A 17,579-nucleotide genomic window follows, 5' to 3' on the forward strand; every position below is an offset into this window, starting at 1 on the left:
TTACTTATGGACCGTCTGACACCAACTGAATAAAACACAATTTTAGTGCCATACGCATTTAAAACACTACAACCATCATCCTACAAACATGGAACAAGAAATGAAAATAATGAGAATAAGCAACCATGACAAACATCTTATACAAATGCAAGAAAACTTCCACATCCAGAAAGCCATAGCAGAAAACAAACATGTGATAAATGAACAAACACACATTAGCACAGGCTCCCTACTACACTTAGTAAAGGAAATGATAACATAACACATAAAATAATAATTAAAAAAAAGAAAACTCTTCCCCACATCATCTGGAGACACACACACAGCAAAAAATTAAAAAAAAAATATATATATATATATATATATATATATATATATATATATATACCCAAAGCACAAAAAAATATATATCACACCAAAAAACACACACACATACACAAACGCACACACAAATGCATACACGAACAGACTACAGATACTTCAATAGTTACACTCATAAGTTTGGCAATAAAATTCGATCTTTGGCAAAAACATTTGACAGTCGGCAACAGAAACCAAAACATTGCTTTAAAACAAGCGTTCAGTGCATAGTGTTGTGGAATGGGGAAAAAAAACCGCAAATTGGCGTTCACAAGAAGAAAAAAACCGCAAATTGTCCACGCAACCTGCCACTGATGATGCCTTGCAAAAAATAAAGGCGAAACGCGTATGGCACTAAAATTGTGTTTTATTCAGTTGCTGTCAGACGGTCCATAAGTAAAAATTATTAATATACCGTAATACAATGCAATTGTCTGAACGTTGCTGCTGGCAGTAGTTGCAAACATGACGTCCTGGTCACGAAGACTAACAACTTGTGCCGATATGTACGAGGACAACTATGGTGCAAAATGACCCTGCAGGTGTTGTTTATATTATATCTTGACATTTTATTGTTTTGATTATAAGAAATTATGTTTGAGAAACCCGAATTTCAGAACATAATCTGTAAAAAAGTGATTTCTCATTTTAAGTTTTATTCCATGTTTTCATATATTGAAACTTGTGATTTCTATCGTTGAGTGGGTGGGGTGGGGTGGGGAAGGGGGTATTGTATGGTTGAAGAATGCGTTCCGGTACCTAAACTTAAAAAAAAAATTAATCACTGGCTTCATTGACAATATGGCATAGTTTTAATCTGCGAACAGGTAGGATTACAGTTACCCGTATGCAACAGCAAGCAAGAAGACAAAGCAACATACTATGGTATACACAACCCAAGGAGACAGCACAAGGGGGCGAAAGAACTTGGCTAACGGTTTAAATAACCCGCTTTCGTGGTTAAAACTGAGTGCGAGAAAGAAAACGAAATCCCACATTTTCACAACACAGCATTTTTTTTCTCTCGCAGACGATTTTAACAAGAGATTGAAAAAAAGAACCATACAGCCAATAACCGTTTCAAGAGTTTGGTAACACTGTATAGCGTTTATTGCCACCTAATAAGTAGCGTTGCACTTTTATTGCCACCTAATAAGTAGCGTTGCAAAGTATCAATATACAACATTTGTGTTGCAGGCGTGAAGTGTTGTTCCTGTATGGTCGCTAGGTGGTATCAGAATCAAGATGGCATTTATGGAGCTGTGAAGGCTTTGCGTGTGCTACAATTTGACAAAGCAAAGAGTGCAACAAAAATTAAGACTGCAGTAAGGGAAAACAGCAGCAGCCAGGAAGGCAGTCAAATTAGCCAGGTATGAATGCAAATGACACTGAACGAATGACGAAAGCTTTCACAAGCAGCCCTGCAAAACGTCTACGCAGAGCTTCACGTGAGTTGAAAATGTCAACAACGACGGTGTGGCGTGTTTTACGTAGAAAATTAAACGTGAAAGCAAGACAAAGACCAGAGATTCGAGTTTGCTGTACAGGTTTTGTGAATTCGACAATTTTTCGGACGATCCGTCAAGGACAACCAAGTACTCGGGAGAATACCGCATGCGTTGCCAGTGTGGGAAAATGCATGTAGGCCAAACTATCCGAACAGTACAGGAGAGATGCACTTAGCATAAAAGCTACACAGACAACGCCCAGCCGACAAAGTCCGCTGTGGCAAAGCGCTACATCAACCACGGACATACCAGGAATTATGACTACACCAAGTTGCTGCATCAACTTGACACCTTCTGGGACAGTATTGTCAATGAGGTTGCAGAGATCCGAATACGTGACGGTCTAATAAAGACAGGGGCTTGCAATTAAGCAAGACATGCGACCCAGCCTTTAGCATGATCAAAGGACAGCGGCAAACTACGTGAAAATCCACTCCCGTCATTACACCTGAAGAATACGTGGGCCCATCGTCGCCACGTCCGGTGCCGGCCGAGGTGCAACTGAAGACTGGATCGACGCCTGACGCCGCGCGTTTCCCGACACCGCATCAGCTCCGCGTTCGTAGGCGAGCGGGTAGAGAATGCGAGGCGGGGGGGAGGGGGGCTGAGGAGAATAGAAAGGCTTCACTTAGCAGATATCAATCAGTCCGATACTGCTCGACGTCTCCAGGGCCTTTGACCATGTGACGCGACGCTCTCGAGAACAAACTCTTGATGCATAGGATCCCGAAGACGCACAGTGGTCCTCCATAGGTCTTACATTGCTGAGAGTACCTTTCATGTGAACGGAGCGGTGAACACTCGCGGTAGTGTCGAAGGGGTCGGTACTCGGCTTCCTCCTGTACTCCCTGTGCACTGCCGACACACCGTAGAGTGAGCAAGTCCCACTGGCGCTGTGCCGGCCACAGTGGCCGAGCGGTTCTAGGCGCTACAGTCTGGAGCCGCGCGACCGCTCCGGTCGCAGGTTCGAATCCTGTCTCGGGCATGCATGTGTGTGATGTCCTTAGGTTAGTTAGGTTTAAGTAGTTCTAAGTTCTAGGGGACTGATGACCACAGTAGTTAAGTCCCATAGTGCTCAGAGCCATTTGAACCATTTTTGAACCACTGGCGCTGTACGCCGACGCTATTATTTTGCTGTGTGAATGCGGGGACAGCGAGACGCCACATGCAGCTCGGTTGCGCCGCATTTGGCGTCTGATACACCAAGTGGCGGTTTGTAATATATTGATTATTCCTTGCTACTGTAGTGTTATCTTGAAGCTGTGAAAAAGAAGGACAGGCGTTCCAAGGCGCGGAAGTAGAGACGATGCTGAGGGCAGACGAAACTAGGAGAGATATCGTTACATGAAGTAAACCGTAAGGGGAGAGCCTTGCGAAAATGCAGACGCCCTCAGACGCGGTCCCAGGGCGTTAGTTACTCTTCGGGGAATTAACATGTAACTTCATATGTCGTCTAGACGCTGAAGTAGGTTGCCACCGTAGAACTATGTAACCAACACGCACGTACTAGCTTATAAGCCCAGCTTGATACCAGCCCTAAGAAAAGCAACGTCAGCAGGCTCACAAGGGTTAGAAAGAGAGCGAAAACGCCAAAAAACTGTTGACCTAGCAGTCCCTCCTCCGGGGAGCCCGAGAGGCGGGGCTAAATGACGTATAACAATAATGTTGCAAGCATTATTTGGCAGTTACGTTTAGCTTTCAGCTGAACAATGTTGATACCAAATAATACGGAGTTAGTTAGTGCAACTGCATTAACATCCCCGCCTTAGGAGCAGTAGAGGGGACCTAACTAAACGATGATTGGCAGTCACCTACAAGAGATCTACGGGACTGGCTGGGTGGCTTTAACTGGGAAAAACAGTGACCACACGCGACTCTTTAAAACCCTTAGATTTCGCATTTTGGTGGAGTTCTCAGTCAGACGATCTGGGCGCCGAATCCGCGTCCGTCGACTCCAGCCTCGGTCCAGCTCCGCGTAAGTCTGCTCTCTCACTCGGAGTGCCTCAGTGAACAGTGTCACATTCAGTATGTTTTGTTTTGCAACTAAGTTGTTGCCTTAAGATGCTGCTAGTGTTTGCTACTGTGGTTATCATCCACTTCTGGGACTTCTGGCTTCTGTTGTAACAGCGTTAGTCATGATTTTTCTAACCCTAGAACTAGCCTCCAGTGTATTAGTTAGTCCTGTCTGGAATAAACAACTATTTCAAAACACTGTTTGTCCAAGAGTCTCCAAAACGAGTTCTATACCGAGTCTCACCACCTGAATTTCTAGTAAATGCCTGCACCAGTGATGGCTCAGATAGAAGAAAGCAATCAAATGCCTTCACTGTGAGCTGTCCTTCTGCCTGCTGCTCTGTACCGCTCGGGAGCGCAGACTGACCAGTAACCCCTTTTTTCCTCTTCCACCTACGTCAGGACATGACAGGTTAAAACTCAATGCTGCCAAAAGCCGCTACCCGTCTTCCCTGAAAGGAAGCTGCCGCCAATCAACATCATGGGAGACGCCACTCCGCGGAGAAGAGCCGCAGAATACCTCGAGGACACACTCGCGCAGCGGCTCACCTGGCTACCGTACATCAGTGACGTCAGAAGCGGAGTGGTGGGTCTCCCCCGCGTCCAGTACCCTCTGCTTAGTCCGTCGTCGGCGCTGCCTCCGCACCACGGTATCACGCTATATCTAGCATTGCTGAGACCGATGCCTTGAGCCACACTGAAAATGGCTGAGGGTGCAAAATCGGGCGCTGATGCGCGCCCTGAGTTTTCCACGGCGGCACTCAACGCACCAGCTACATGAGATCACGGGCATCCTGCTACTGAGAGGCAGATTCCGACAGACGGCCAGTACTTATTATGAAAAGGTCATAAGGGAACTGGGCCATCAACTGCACTACAGGCCGACTGCATTTTGACCTAACCTGCTGAGCGAGTAGCATTCCTCTGTCACCGAGGAGGACGTCGGACACACATCCGAGGCCAGCTACCCAAGAGAGGCCACAACGGTTCCACAATACCGAAGAGAAGCAGGAATAGCGCGTAATCGCTTAGCCGCCCACAGACAATATTTCCGAGAAAAGCGACTGCGACTGTCGGTCAGTCATCGGGAACGCCTGTAGAAGGCAAGAAGGCAGCTTGCCCAATTATCACTCCTTTTGGACGACGATACTCGAATGGATGCTCAAGAAATATTCAAGTTTTTCTTACGCCGTGTAAATCTGAAATCACACATTACATAGCCGGCCGATGTGGCCGAGTGGTTCTAGGCGCTTCAGTCTGGAACCGCGCGACCGCTACGGTCGCAGGGTCGAATCCTGCCTCGGGCATGGATGTGTGTGATGTCCTTAGGTTAGTTAGGCTTAAGTAGTTCTAAGTTCTAGGGGACTGATGACTTCAGATGCCAAGTCCCATAGTGCTCAGAGCCATATGGACCATTTTGAACACATTACATATCCTTTTAGCACTTGAATTTTCATTTCGTTTCCTCCTCCTCTCTAGGTGCTTCACTCTTTTTCTTAGGTAATGTGGGTTGCATTTTGCTTTAGTGATCGATCTGTTTGCAGTAGTACGTTAGAAACGTCCAGTTTCAGTGGTAGCTTCTTTTTTCGCACGAGTAAACAAAATTATGCAGGGGAGGAGATTGGGGAGGGACGCGTATAAAATGCATTTGAAAGCATTCCTCCTCCGTAAAATCAAACGAGTTATTCGTCCGTTCATCAAGTTTTTGTATTATTTTTCAATAACCGGCAATTTTATGATATAACTACGCTCTGGAACCAAAAAGATTTGCGCATCGCTTGACATCTCATCATATTTCAGCGGAGGCGAATCTTACGTCACCCAATGCCCTGGTCCTTTCGTTTCCAAAAGAAACTCATATACTCAAGACTCAATTCTTGTCACAACCTGCAGAAAATATGTGGCGTGCTGAAAAGTAATGACTCCGAATTTTTTGTATGAAAACCTTTAACGCTTTTAAATAAAACAAACGTTTTCACATTCTACAACTTTATTCTTCATATCTACATATTTGCAGCTCTCTGTCGCTAAAGAGTTGTAGTGTGTAACTCGGCGGTGTGTAATGTACGAGGCGTGTTTTTTAAGTAAGTACCGTTTAGAAATTTAAAAAAGACGTGCTAAGATATCTCAATAATTTTATTTTTACATGAAAGCCTGTACCTTAATCTACTTTTCTACATAATTTCCGTCAATATTGAGGCACTTGTCATAACGTTATACCAGTTTTTGAATAACCTCCTCATAGAAGTCTGCCGCCTGACTTGTTAACCACTGCATCACCACTGTTTTGACTTCGTCATCGTCTTCAAGACGCTAACCGCCCAGGTGTTTCTTCAAGTGCAGGAACAGATGGTAGTCACGGGTCGCAAGATCGGGGCTGTACGAAGGATGATCTAGAGTTTTCCATCGAAAAGATGTGATGAGATCTTTGGTCTGATTCGCCACATGCGGACGGGCATTGTCTTGCAGCAAAACAATGCCTTTGCTCAACTTCCATGGACTGTTCCTTTGATTCTGGTGTGGCGTAGGCCTCCAATGTTTCATCGCCCGTAACAATTTGGCTTACGAAATCATCACCGTCGTTGCCGTACCGCTCAAGGAAAGTCAATGCATGTCTAAACGTTTGGTTTTGTGCACATCCGTCAACATTTATGGCACCCCACGTGCGCACAATTTTCGGTAATTCAAGTGCTCGGTCACAATTCCATACAAAACATTACGAGAAACATTAGGAAAGTCATCCCGCGAGGAGGAAATCGTAAAGCGTCTGTTTTCTCTCATCTTATTGTCCACTTCCTGCACCAGACTTTCATTAACGACCGAAGGACGTCCACTCCGTTGTTCATCATGCACATCTGTGCGGCCATCTTTAAATGCTCTCACCCACTTTCTTACCATTCCATCACTCATAATGTTTTCTCCGTAAACTGCACAGATCTCACGATGAATATCGATCGCTTTTAGGCCTTTAGCACTAAGAAATCTTATAACAGCCCGTACTTCACAGTCGGCGGGACTCACGATTGTCGGAGGCATCTTAAACACTCAGTACACAAGGCAAACAAGGAAGAGTCATACCGTAATGGCGTCAGTGCGTAGATTAAGGTACAGGCTTTCATGTAAAAATAAAATTATTGAGATATCTTAGCACGTCCTTCTACGAAGACGATGAGCGTTATATGGTATCGGAAGATCGGCAGTTAAAAGCGTATTAAATATCTGACAACTTAAACATATCAGAAGAAAGTGTCATTGCGTTTTACATGAAGAATTAACTGGATAACCTTTGTAGAAGAAGGGTGCTGCATTCGTCCAGTGTCGACTAAAAAATATGAAAACGAATTTTCGCAATAAATTCCGTTTTTGGACCTATTTGCCATTGTGGATGCTATTATAAACTATAAAATAAACAACAGTAAAAATAGTGGGCGGAAACCGATGGTACCGAGGAAGAAAAGGAGAAATTCGTTTAACCTGCTGTAATGGGTGCAGGAAGCGTTTTCGGGATACATTCTCCAAACCTAGCGAGACTGATGGAAAACGTTTTGGGTCGAGGTTGTAGGTTCCGTAGACGGTAATTTTGCAAACCTTCTAGATTCTCAGTTGAGGGAGGCAATCTACTGGCAGCAAAAACGTTGGACAATGTGCAGTCACCTATAACAGGACTAAAAGTTGGAAAAGAAACAGTGCATTGCTGACCACTGTCTAGCGAAGTAGTTTCCATTTTGCGCTCGTAACGCCCTACAGAGATTTACTTAGGGACGGCCGATGTCGCCGAGCGGTTCTAGGCGCTTCAGTCCGGAACCACGCGGCTGCTACGGTCGCAGGTTCGAATCCAGCCTCGGGCATGGATGTGTGCGATGTCCTTAGGTTTGTTACGTTTATGTAGTTCTAAGTCTAGAGGAGTGATGACCTCAGATGTTAAGTCCCATAGTGCTGCACCAATTGAAGTTACTTTGGTTTACAGTAATTAGATTAAGTAAGAGCTCCATAACTTCCTCTATTCCGACACGTAAATAGAAAGGATAAATCTAGGCACGTTTTTGCACCACTGCAAGCAACAGCCTAGATGTATCATAAAGTTAAATACAGCTTATTGCCTACACATATCAGAGTTCTCCATTTGAACCATCAACGGAAAAAGGGCCTTGGTGTCGTACTCAGAATGTTGATGGTGCGTTACAATGGGAGTGAGTAGCGGAGTTGATAGCATTCTTGTTACCTAGTTTTCTGTCATTATGCCACCGTGTACCTGGTATCACTGGAGTTCCATTTGTAAAAGCAGTCACTCAAAGCATCCAATTTTTTATACGACATACCATTTTGAAATATTCTGATGATACGCAGTTGGTTTTGAGTTACTTGCAGCACTATACCTGATAACCACTTAGTTAAGTCACCACACACCAGTACCTAGATTGTTCACCTTTATTTTTTGTGACTAGCTAATTTCGAATGTATCCATACACAAACAAACACTGTGACCAGGTTGCATGGGACAGGGAACGCAAAGGAAGAAATACTGTTGTTTTGAACCTCAAGGCCATAAACAGCCTCTCGAGACCAACGCACAAACTTGCGGAGCGACCTTCACCTACTACGAACTTGGTGTGATATCAGGAATGCAAGTGTGGTGTTCCAAAAATCTGAACTGCGTCGTAGCGTGATACAGCTAGCCAGCCGAATAATTAGATTATACTTGCGTAGGGGAGGTCGTCTTTTACTTAGCCTTTACGCCTACACGCATCAGATGCGGCAACGCACCAAACAGCCACGTATCGCAGTATAGCCGTGGAGAGCTCAGGGAGTGCGTCGCTCGCATAAAGTACGTTAGATGCAAGCAAGTTACACAAGGAATAGCAAACAAAAACAGAACAGGGAAAGCACTGGCATTACACGATGAATGCAAAGGCTGTTCACGGAAAGGGGTTAGCAACTTTAGGTGTTTTGGTAAAGAAAATAAAACAGTTTCAGAGCAGGTGCGAAGCAGGAATCCAGTTACCTATGTAAGAGTTCTGCATAAACATACATTTTTCATATAGCACTCTTTCGTAAATTACCTTCTGAAACACCAAGAGAGTGAGAAAAAAAGACCAATCACGGGCGACTTATGTGTCATCCATTTCTATTTAAAAGAAAAGAACGTAACTTTTCTACCGAGGCACTGTGAATGCCTGACTGGTGTAATTTGGTGATATGAACGTAGCTATAGTTCCTGTTGTGGGGCTTAATTTTCGCATATTAGGTTTCAATAAGTGTTTATGTCCATCATTTCCATGCCATGAGTGGGTGATATGAACGTAGCTATAGTTCCTGTTGTGGGGCTTAATTTTCGCATATTAGGTTTCAGTAAGTGTTTATGTCCATCATTTCCATGCCATGAGTGTAAGCTGAGAGGTAATGTCGGCAGTTCATTTGTTTCCTGCTTGTTAAGGGATGTAAGAGGGTGTTTCTGTATTACAAATTATATTTGCTGTTTGCTTAGATTGAATGCAACCAACGTGACGCGCAAGAATGGATGACTGCTTTTGTATCAACAAAAAACGTGAAAACGCGTCATTTTGTGACGGTCACAAAAGCTCGAGATTGATAATGGAAAGACGAAAATTTTGGACATTTGTGGTAAGGTCTTATGGCATCAAACTGCGGAGGCCATAGTCCCTAAGCTTACGCACTACTTAAACTAACTTCAACGAACTTACACTAAGGACGACACACACACCCATGCCCGACGGAGGACTCGAACCTCTGACGGGGGGAGCCACGCGGACCGTGACAAGGCGCCTCAGACCTCGTGGCTACCACGCGCGGCAATCGAAAGAAGAAACTGAGTAAATAGCAAATAAGTAATTGCTGCGTTTTCTCAGTAAAAAAAATGATGACATTACACCCACTGTCTGACGTTATGAAACGTGTCTTTAAAAGAAAATCCCTTTAAGAAATGTACTCAGTCAAATTAAAAGCAGTGCTATTACTGATGCTAATTTCTCGTGTTAGTGGCTGCTAAAGCCTTTCCGTTGGGTTCGAAATGTAAACGTAATTTTTAAAGCGAGTTTTTAAAGCGAGGTGGTTTATATTTATGACATACCCTGTCAGTAGAGTGGAAATATGGGAGAAAGAAATTTGGGAAATAACTTGATACGGAACGAACGTCTCCAGTCTGAAAGGTAACCACTGTCTCGTGTATCTGCAAATCTAAGATGGTCATCATACACTCATTTACAGCGTTCCAAAGGAGAGTTGTTGACTGACTTAGAAACATAGTAACTGCTCTGAATATGTAATAATTTCTCTGGCAATGGAACAAAGCAAAATCGTGGTAAGTTAACTAATCAATTATTATTTTTGGTTGACAACTAATGTTGCTTTTAAGTCATTATTAGTTGCTCATTCGTGAGTGTCAGTTACGTCGCGGAGTCTAACTGTATCCCAAGCCTTTTGTCGCTCAGAATATTCGTACTGTTGTACAAAAACTCTTCAGCACTAGCGCCCTATGAAACTATTTTTTACTTGGAAATAAAACTCTTTTAGTTTTACAACCTCTGTAGCACTATGCGAATATAGTCGCACGCAATTCTCATATCTTACAAATTCATCGTATATGCCGATATTTTTTCAACGTGGTCAGTAAGATTTAATATCCACATTCATTTCTTTTAATATGTGTAAGAGTGCTGATAACCTCGCCGTTCAGCACCCGTGAACTCGAAAGCAACACACACACACACACACACACACACACACACACACACACACAGGCGCGAGCGCGCGCACGCACGCGCCTGCATACGCACACAAGATTTAATATTACTGAGACAAATTAAAACTACAGGGTCTGATCAAAAGTATTCGGACATCTATTAGTGAATTACGAGGTGGGGTTTCACCCTTCGCCTTTACGGCTGCTTCAACTCTCCTGGGGACACTTCCAGAGAGGACCCTGGACGTCTGGAGGAATGGCAGCACATTCTTCCTCAAGAGCCAAAACAAGAGAAGATAGTGATGTTGGAGGCCGGAGTCTGGAGCGGAGTTCACGTTCTACCTTATCCCAGAGGTGTTTCATTGGCCCAATGAAGACTCTGGGCAAATCGGTCCACTGCAGGAATGTTATTGTCCACATACCAGTGCCTCATAGGTGCTGTTTAATAACATGCTGTATTGTCATGCTGATAAAATTAATCGTGTACGAACTGTTGCTCTACTGTACGGATTATGTAATGTTGTACAATGCGTTCATGTTCTTCCGCATTCAGCGTTTTTTTAGCGCAATAAGGGGACAAACGCTATCCATAAAAATAAACCATACCATGAGACCAACTTCTGCGTACTTCACTGTTGGCGCACGCTTGATAGCAGGTTCTCCAGGCATTGGCCAAACCCAAACCTATCCATGAGATTGCTATAGGATGTAGCGTGAGTCCTACAGGGCATCACTACGAAACGCTCGATCCAGTCATCCATTCTCCAACGGTGTCACTCTTCACGCCACCTCAACTGTACGCCCCCGCTGGATTTTTTGTGCCGGTGTCATCCATTGACTGGTCCACAGTCGACACCACAGAGATCTCTTGACCAACCAATCCTGCTGTTATTGCTTCTGTACGGACAATACTCTCCCCACCCTCTACCATTGACTGGTCCACAGACGACACCACAGAGATCTCTTGACCAACCCATTCTGCTGTTATTGCTTCTGTACGGACAATGCTCTCCCCACCTTCTACAATGACGGATCTGCCTCTCATGACACCTAGTGATGAATTCCGCTTTACTTTTGCGTGTCCGGACATTTTTTATCAGATAGTGAATGTTTCAACATCCAAAAATGTTCAACATCAGCTCCTTACGTGTGCTTATCATTAATGAACATGGAATACTGCAACGATAGCAACAGGCTACAAGGGAGAGCAGAGGATGTCGTGAGAAAAAAAACTGAGGATAGGAAGCCGTGTCCCGAAACGTCATCCGACGACGCTACAGTGCGTCCAAATTATAGGATCAAACGCCTCCCGCTGGGCCACCCTAGTAAATTCTCTTTGCACTAGCTTTTAATGATTCCTATAAAATGACAGTATTCCACTGGAAAAAATAAAATAAAAACTATAGCATCTGGTATATCGTCGCAGATAAGAAAGTTCTACAAGCTATGGACATGGCAAAACACTCTTCTTTGCGTGCATCATTTGCCAAATTCTCGTCCTAATATCTCGAATCCTTTCATTCACGGGCACGGACGAATGGAAGTGACGCGCTGTATACAATCCATTTTTTCGAGTTAGAGACCTCTTCCTAAATCTAAAGAAAAATTCAATGTTTTCGCTAAATTTCATGTGCAAGAATGTATGACATAATACGATCCAAACGCAGAATAACAGCGATCCATGTTTTTCATTGCAAACTTTTCGAATTTCTGGTAATGTCTTATTTAAACATGAAATATCACAGTAAACATGAACATTAAGAAAATGGTGACCACTTCGCAATGAAGCTGATATATAAAGCTACAAGCATACGAAATAATCTAATTTTTGAGCGAATAGTCTGTTTAAAATCCTTTGACAAAGAGCTAGTGGAGAGCGCGCGATGTTTTACTCTAAATGGCACTGACGCCTCCTTTCTTACCAGGTAACCAGAGCTATCTGTTTGCACCCGTAGACGCGCATAACTTTGCTGGACGCCGTGGCGAGTCGTCGCAGACTACCAGTTTTCTTTCTGTTCCCATATTTAGACAGCAAACCTTAGGTTTTACGCAGACGGACCGCAAGCACAACTCCTCGCAATGGGCCTGACTGCATTCACGACATTAGATTGCGTCGAATGCGTCCGTACCTGCCAAACGGCAGACGTTCGTCCCTTTAACTATGACGGACGATTTTTCTGTATTTCATATTCTCAGTGTCTGCCTCGAGAGCCGCTTACAATCTCTCGACGTCAGTAGCTGTAGGCTGGTTACAATTTTTATAAGCACCTCTTATCTTTTTCAACACTTAATTCCTCATTTCTACCCCAGTTAGGTATGTCTAATTTACCCGTCGGTTGCCTAAATCGATTAAGGAAAATTTTAGGATGGTTCCTTTGAAAAGGGCACAGCTGATTGCCTTCCTCGTTCTTCCATAAGCCAATCTTGTGCTGCATCTCTTAATGAACTCATAATTCACCTTTGTTGCTTTCTTGTTTCTTAGCAGCATTATGTCGCGACCGCATTTAGAAATGCAAAATAGCTACCAAAGCCATATACACTAAAGAAATGCCATACACCGTCCGACCAAAAGGTCCCGAGATTGGTTTTATTCTTGACGTATAAGCTATGTCAGCACAGTAACTACGATGGAAGCTTGAACTAACAACTGTAAAAAACAAGTATGCATTCGATCAGTCAATTTTGAGCAGACAGTGTTAAGTAGTAAATGTGTGACCGTAGTATATCAATGCTGGTGTGCCTCAATCTCAATGGAACAACATTTCTAAATCAAGAGTTCAAGACACTGTCCAGAATGTTTTGAAGACGAAAAAAGTGTGGCCTTAATTTATCCTACACAACTTCCGAAAAAAAATAACGACGCGTGGACGTCTCCGCAACGTGATCGACTTGCAAATCGCGGACAATTCTTTTATGGAAAAAATCATTAAGGGTGACGGGCTTGGTGTTATCAGTATGAACCTACCACAAAACAACAAAAAGTAGAAACTCACGTGAGGGACCAACGCTTTGATAACGTAATCGACAATGAAGCCAGCGTGATGCGCGAGTTGAACAACATCCACAAGAAAAGCATTTATGACAGTTTCACGTGGTTGCGTAAAGGTTCTGAGCGTTATACTCAGGTGGGTGAGACTATGTAGAATATCTGAAGCATTAAAACTAGTGTCTTAACTGAAAAAAGGTCGACGAAAATCCATGGATGTGACGCTGTTCGGATCAGTGTAATGAGATAAGTAGCGCCGCCTTAATTTTGCACCGTTCTTTCAGGTACGATTAGTCTGTGAGCAGCGAGATGCCTACGTCGAGAAGGTTAAGGTGCGCTTGTAACGATTATAGCATAGGAGCGGAAAGAGCATTTGTTATTATATCAGACGCTGCGAGGGCGAAGCACTTTGTAAGAGTACTCTGGAAAAAAATGGAAATGTCGTGTGGCTAGGGCCTCCCGTCGGGTAGACCGTTCGCCTGGTGCAGGTCTTTCGGCTTGACGCCACTTCGGCGACCTGCGCGTCGATGGGGATGAAATGATGATGATTAGGACAACACAACACCCAGTCCCTGAGCGGAGAAAATCTCCGACCCAGCCGGGAATCGAACCCGGGCCCTTAGGATTGACAGTCTGTCACGCTGACCACTCAGCTACCGGGGCGGACAGAGTACTCTGGAGTGACATGAAGTGGAACTGTAGGAAATACAGCTGCGAGACAGATTCATTGGAAGAAGCTTCTACATCAACATCTACATTTATACTCCTCAAGCCACCCAACGGTGTGTGGCGGAGGGCACTTTACGTGCCACTGTCATTACCTCTCTTTCCTGTTTCAGTCGCGTATGGTTCGCGGGAAGAACGACTGCCGGAAAGCCTCCGTGCGCGCTCGAATCTCTCTAATTTTACATTCGTGATCTCCTCGGGAGGTATAAGTAGGGGGAAGCTATATATTCGATACCTCATCCAGAAACGCACCCTCTCGAAACCTGGACAGCAAGCTACACCGCGATGCAGAGCGCCTCTCTTGCAGAGTCTGCCACTTGAGTTTGCTAAACATCTCCATAACGCTATCACGCTTACCAAATAACCCTGTGACGAAACGAGCCGCTCTTCTTTGGATCTTCTCTATTTCCTCTGTCAACCCGACTTGGTACGGATCCCACACTCACGAGCAATACTCAAGTATAGGTCGAATGAGTATTTTGTAAGCCACCTCCTTTGTTGATGAACTACATTTTCTAAGGACTCTCCCAATGAATCTCAACCTGGCACCCGCCTTACCAACAATTAATTTTATATGATCATTCCACTTCAAATCGTTCCGAACGCATACTCCCAGATATTTTACAGACGTAACTGCTACCAGTGTTTGTTCCCCTATCATATAATCATACAATAAAGGATCCTTCTTTCTATGTATTTGCAATACATTACATTTGTCTATGTTAAGGGTCAGTTGCCACTCCCTGCACCAAGTGCCTATCCTCTGCAGATCTTCCTGTATTTCGCTGCAATTTTCTAATGCTGCAACTTCTCTGTATACTACAGCATCATCCGCGAAAAGCCGCATTGAACTACCGACCCTATCTACTACGTCATTTATATATATTGTGAAAAGCAATGGTCCCATAACACTCCCCTGTGACACGCCAGAGGTTACTTCAACGTCTGTAGACGTCTCTCCATTGAGAACAACATGCTGTGTTCTGTTTGCTAAAAACTCTTCAATCCAGCCACACAGCTGGTCTGATATTCCGTAGGCTCTGTTTATCAGGAGACAGTGCGGAGCTGTATCGAACGCCTTCCGGAAGTCAAGGAAAATGGCATCTACCTGGGAGCCTGTATCTAACATTTTCTGGGTCTCATGAACAAATAAAGCGAGTTGGGTCTCACACGATCGCTGTTTCCGGAATCCATGTCGATTCCTACAGATTCTAGGTTTCCAGACATGATACGCGAGCAAAAAACATGTTCTTAAGCAAACGTAATTCACCCATGAAAGGAGTGCCTTGAAGAACCCTTGAAAGACAATTTTTTGAGAACTACTCATCAATTTGAGGCCTTCACCAGGTAAGATTAAGATAGACGGCTCAACGAATAGCTCAACGTTTTATCGCGGGATCGTTCAAGAAGTGGGAGAGCCTTACGGCGCCTGTGGCAAACGCTACAAGAGAGGCATTGCGTATCTTAGAGAGGTACAATTCTGAAATTCCAACGAACTACACTCTAAGGTGAGCTGGGCGACAGGTTACTTCCCTCAATAAACTCTCGTGAAGTGGTCACGACTAGAAAATAAATCAGACCTCATACGGACGTTTGTCGATAGTCGATATTCCCACGCACCGTTCTTAAATAGAAGAAGGCAAGGGGTGGGAATGATAACGGTCCCAGAGGTACCCTCCGCCACAAACCGTAAGATAGTTTGCGGAGTATAGACGTAGATGTAAAGCATATTTCAGTTCAGCTCGCGTGCTGTTCATTGACGAGTCCACACTTTTTCCTCACTGCGTCCCTTAATGTGCACTCTTCAGCAAGTAACCAGCAATGCGTTGTCATTCACCTCACATTTATTTTGCTTTTTCGAGTACTAAAGCTCTTGAGGGAAACAGAGAGAACTATGTGGTTCCAAATGCGAGCCTGACCCCTCAAAGACGCGTGGATGACTTTAGGTTCTTCTTTCATCTTTTTTTTCGTGTTCAGGCGAGTTCTCAGCCACTGTCAGTCGTTATTTCTTCTAAAATTTTCCGGTCAATATTGGACGACGCCAATAGCTGCATTATTTCCCAACCTTAGATCAGCTTGTAAGGACTGTATCTCACCACAATCACAGAAAGTTACGCTGTCATCTTCTGACACTAGTCTTGATATGTTCGCTGTTCTTGTGCAGCTCCTGTTCGTAGTATGTTGAGGCCCCTCCAAGTTTCGCACTCCAGTTTGGTACCTGTTGGCTCAATGTCTTGTCGTGGGTAAATTCAGGAGGTTCTATGTCCACATTGTTAATGAAGCTGCTTCTGGATTTTAATCTTAGTTGAATTTGCTCCCTGCTTGGAACAGTACGCGTTTTTCATCGAACATAAGTTTGAACTTTTCTGTATATTCTATTGTAGATGGTTAAACACACGGAGCAGAGAAACCAGATGCTCTATACAGCTCATCCACGGGTTAAGTGACATGTTTCACTCAGGAAGCCTGCTTACACTAGTTGGTCCTAAACTAAACTAAAAACTAAACTCCTCCCGAACAGGCCATGAAGGCCCAACGGTACCGACCGGCCGCCGTCTCATCCTCAGCTCATAGGCGTCACTGGATGCGGATATAGAGGGGCATGTGGTCAGACAACCGCTCTCCCGGCCGTATGTCAGTTTACGAGATCGGAGCCGCTACTACTCAATCAAGTAGCTCCTCAGTTTGCCTCACAAGGGCTGAGTGCACCCCGCTTGCCAACTGCGCTCGGCAGACCGGATGGTCACCCATCCAAAAGCTAGCCCAGCCCGACAGCGCTTAACTTCGGTGATCTGATGGGAATCGGTGTTACCACTGCGGCAAGGCCGTTGGCATTGCTCCTAAGCAGAGGGGAAAATGGTTCTTCACCAGAATAATGTCCGCCACCTTGGATCAGAAATAACTGGAATAGCCTATAGCTAAAAGTCGGTTAATATTCAGAGAATGGAATGGCCAACCTTGCCAGTAAACCACATGGCCGTAGATAACTAATTTCAGCTTCGCGCCGTGTTATTTGGCATCCGTATAGTTTTTGATACAGTTCACACTGTCACCTACTGAACAATATACGAGCTCATGGAACATCAGACTAGACTTGCGACTGGTTCACAATTTCCTTCCTGATAAAATTCAACACGTCGTTCTCAATAGAGCCAAATTGACAAATGTAAAAGAAACTATGAGAGCACTCCAAGTGAATGAGGCTGTTTGTGGACGAAAGGTGTCACGCCAGAAAGCTGTCCCGAAATGCTGGAAGCCCTTTAGAAGATTGACGTGTGGTACACGG

The 17,579-nt window shown here is 44.3% G+C and overlaps 1 protein-coding gene and 1 pseudogene across 2 annotated transcripts in view; both read right to left on the reverse strand.

Annotated features, from left to right (window-relative positions):
* Positions 1 to 17,579, reverse strand: part of LOC124595643 (diacylglycerol lipase-beta-like) — an 855,670-nt gene that overhangs the window by 172,294 nt on the left and 665,797 nt on the right. The window lies entirely within an intron of this gene.
* Positions 17,009 to 17,126, reverse strand: LOC124555991 (annotated as a pseudogene).

The sequence above is a fragment of the Schistocerca americana genome, chromosome 1 (genome assembly GCF_021461395.2).
Source record: "Schistocerca americana isolate TAMUIC-IGC-003095 chromosome 1, iqSchAmer2.1, whole genome shotgun sequence".
Classification (NCBI taxonomy): Eukaryota; Metazoa; Arthropoda; class Insecta; order Orthoptera; family Acrididae; genus Schistocerca; species Schistocerca americana.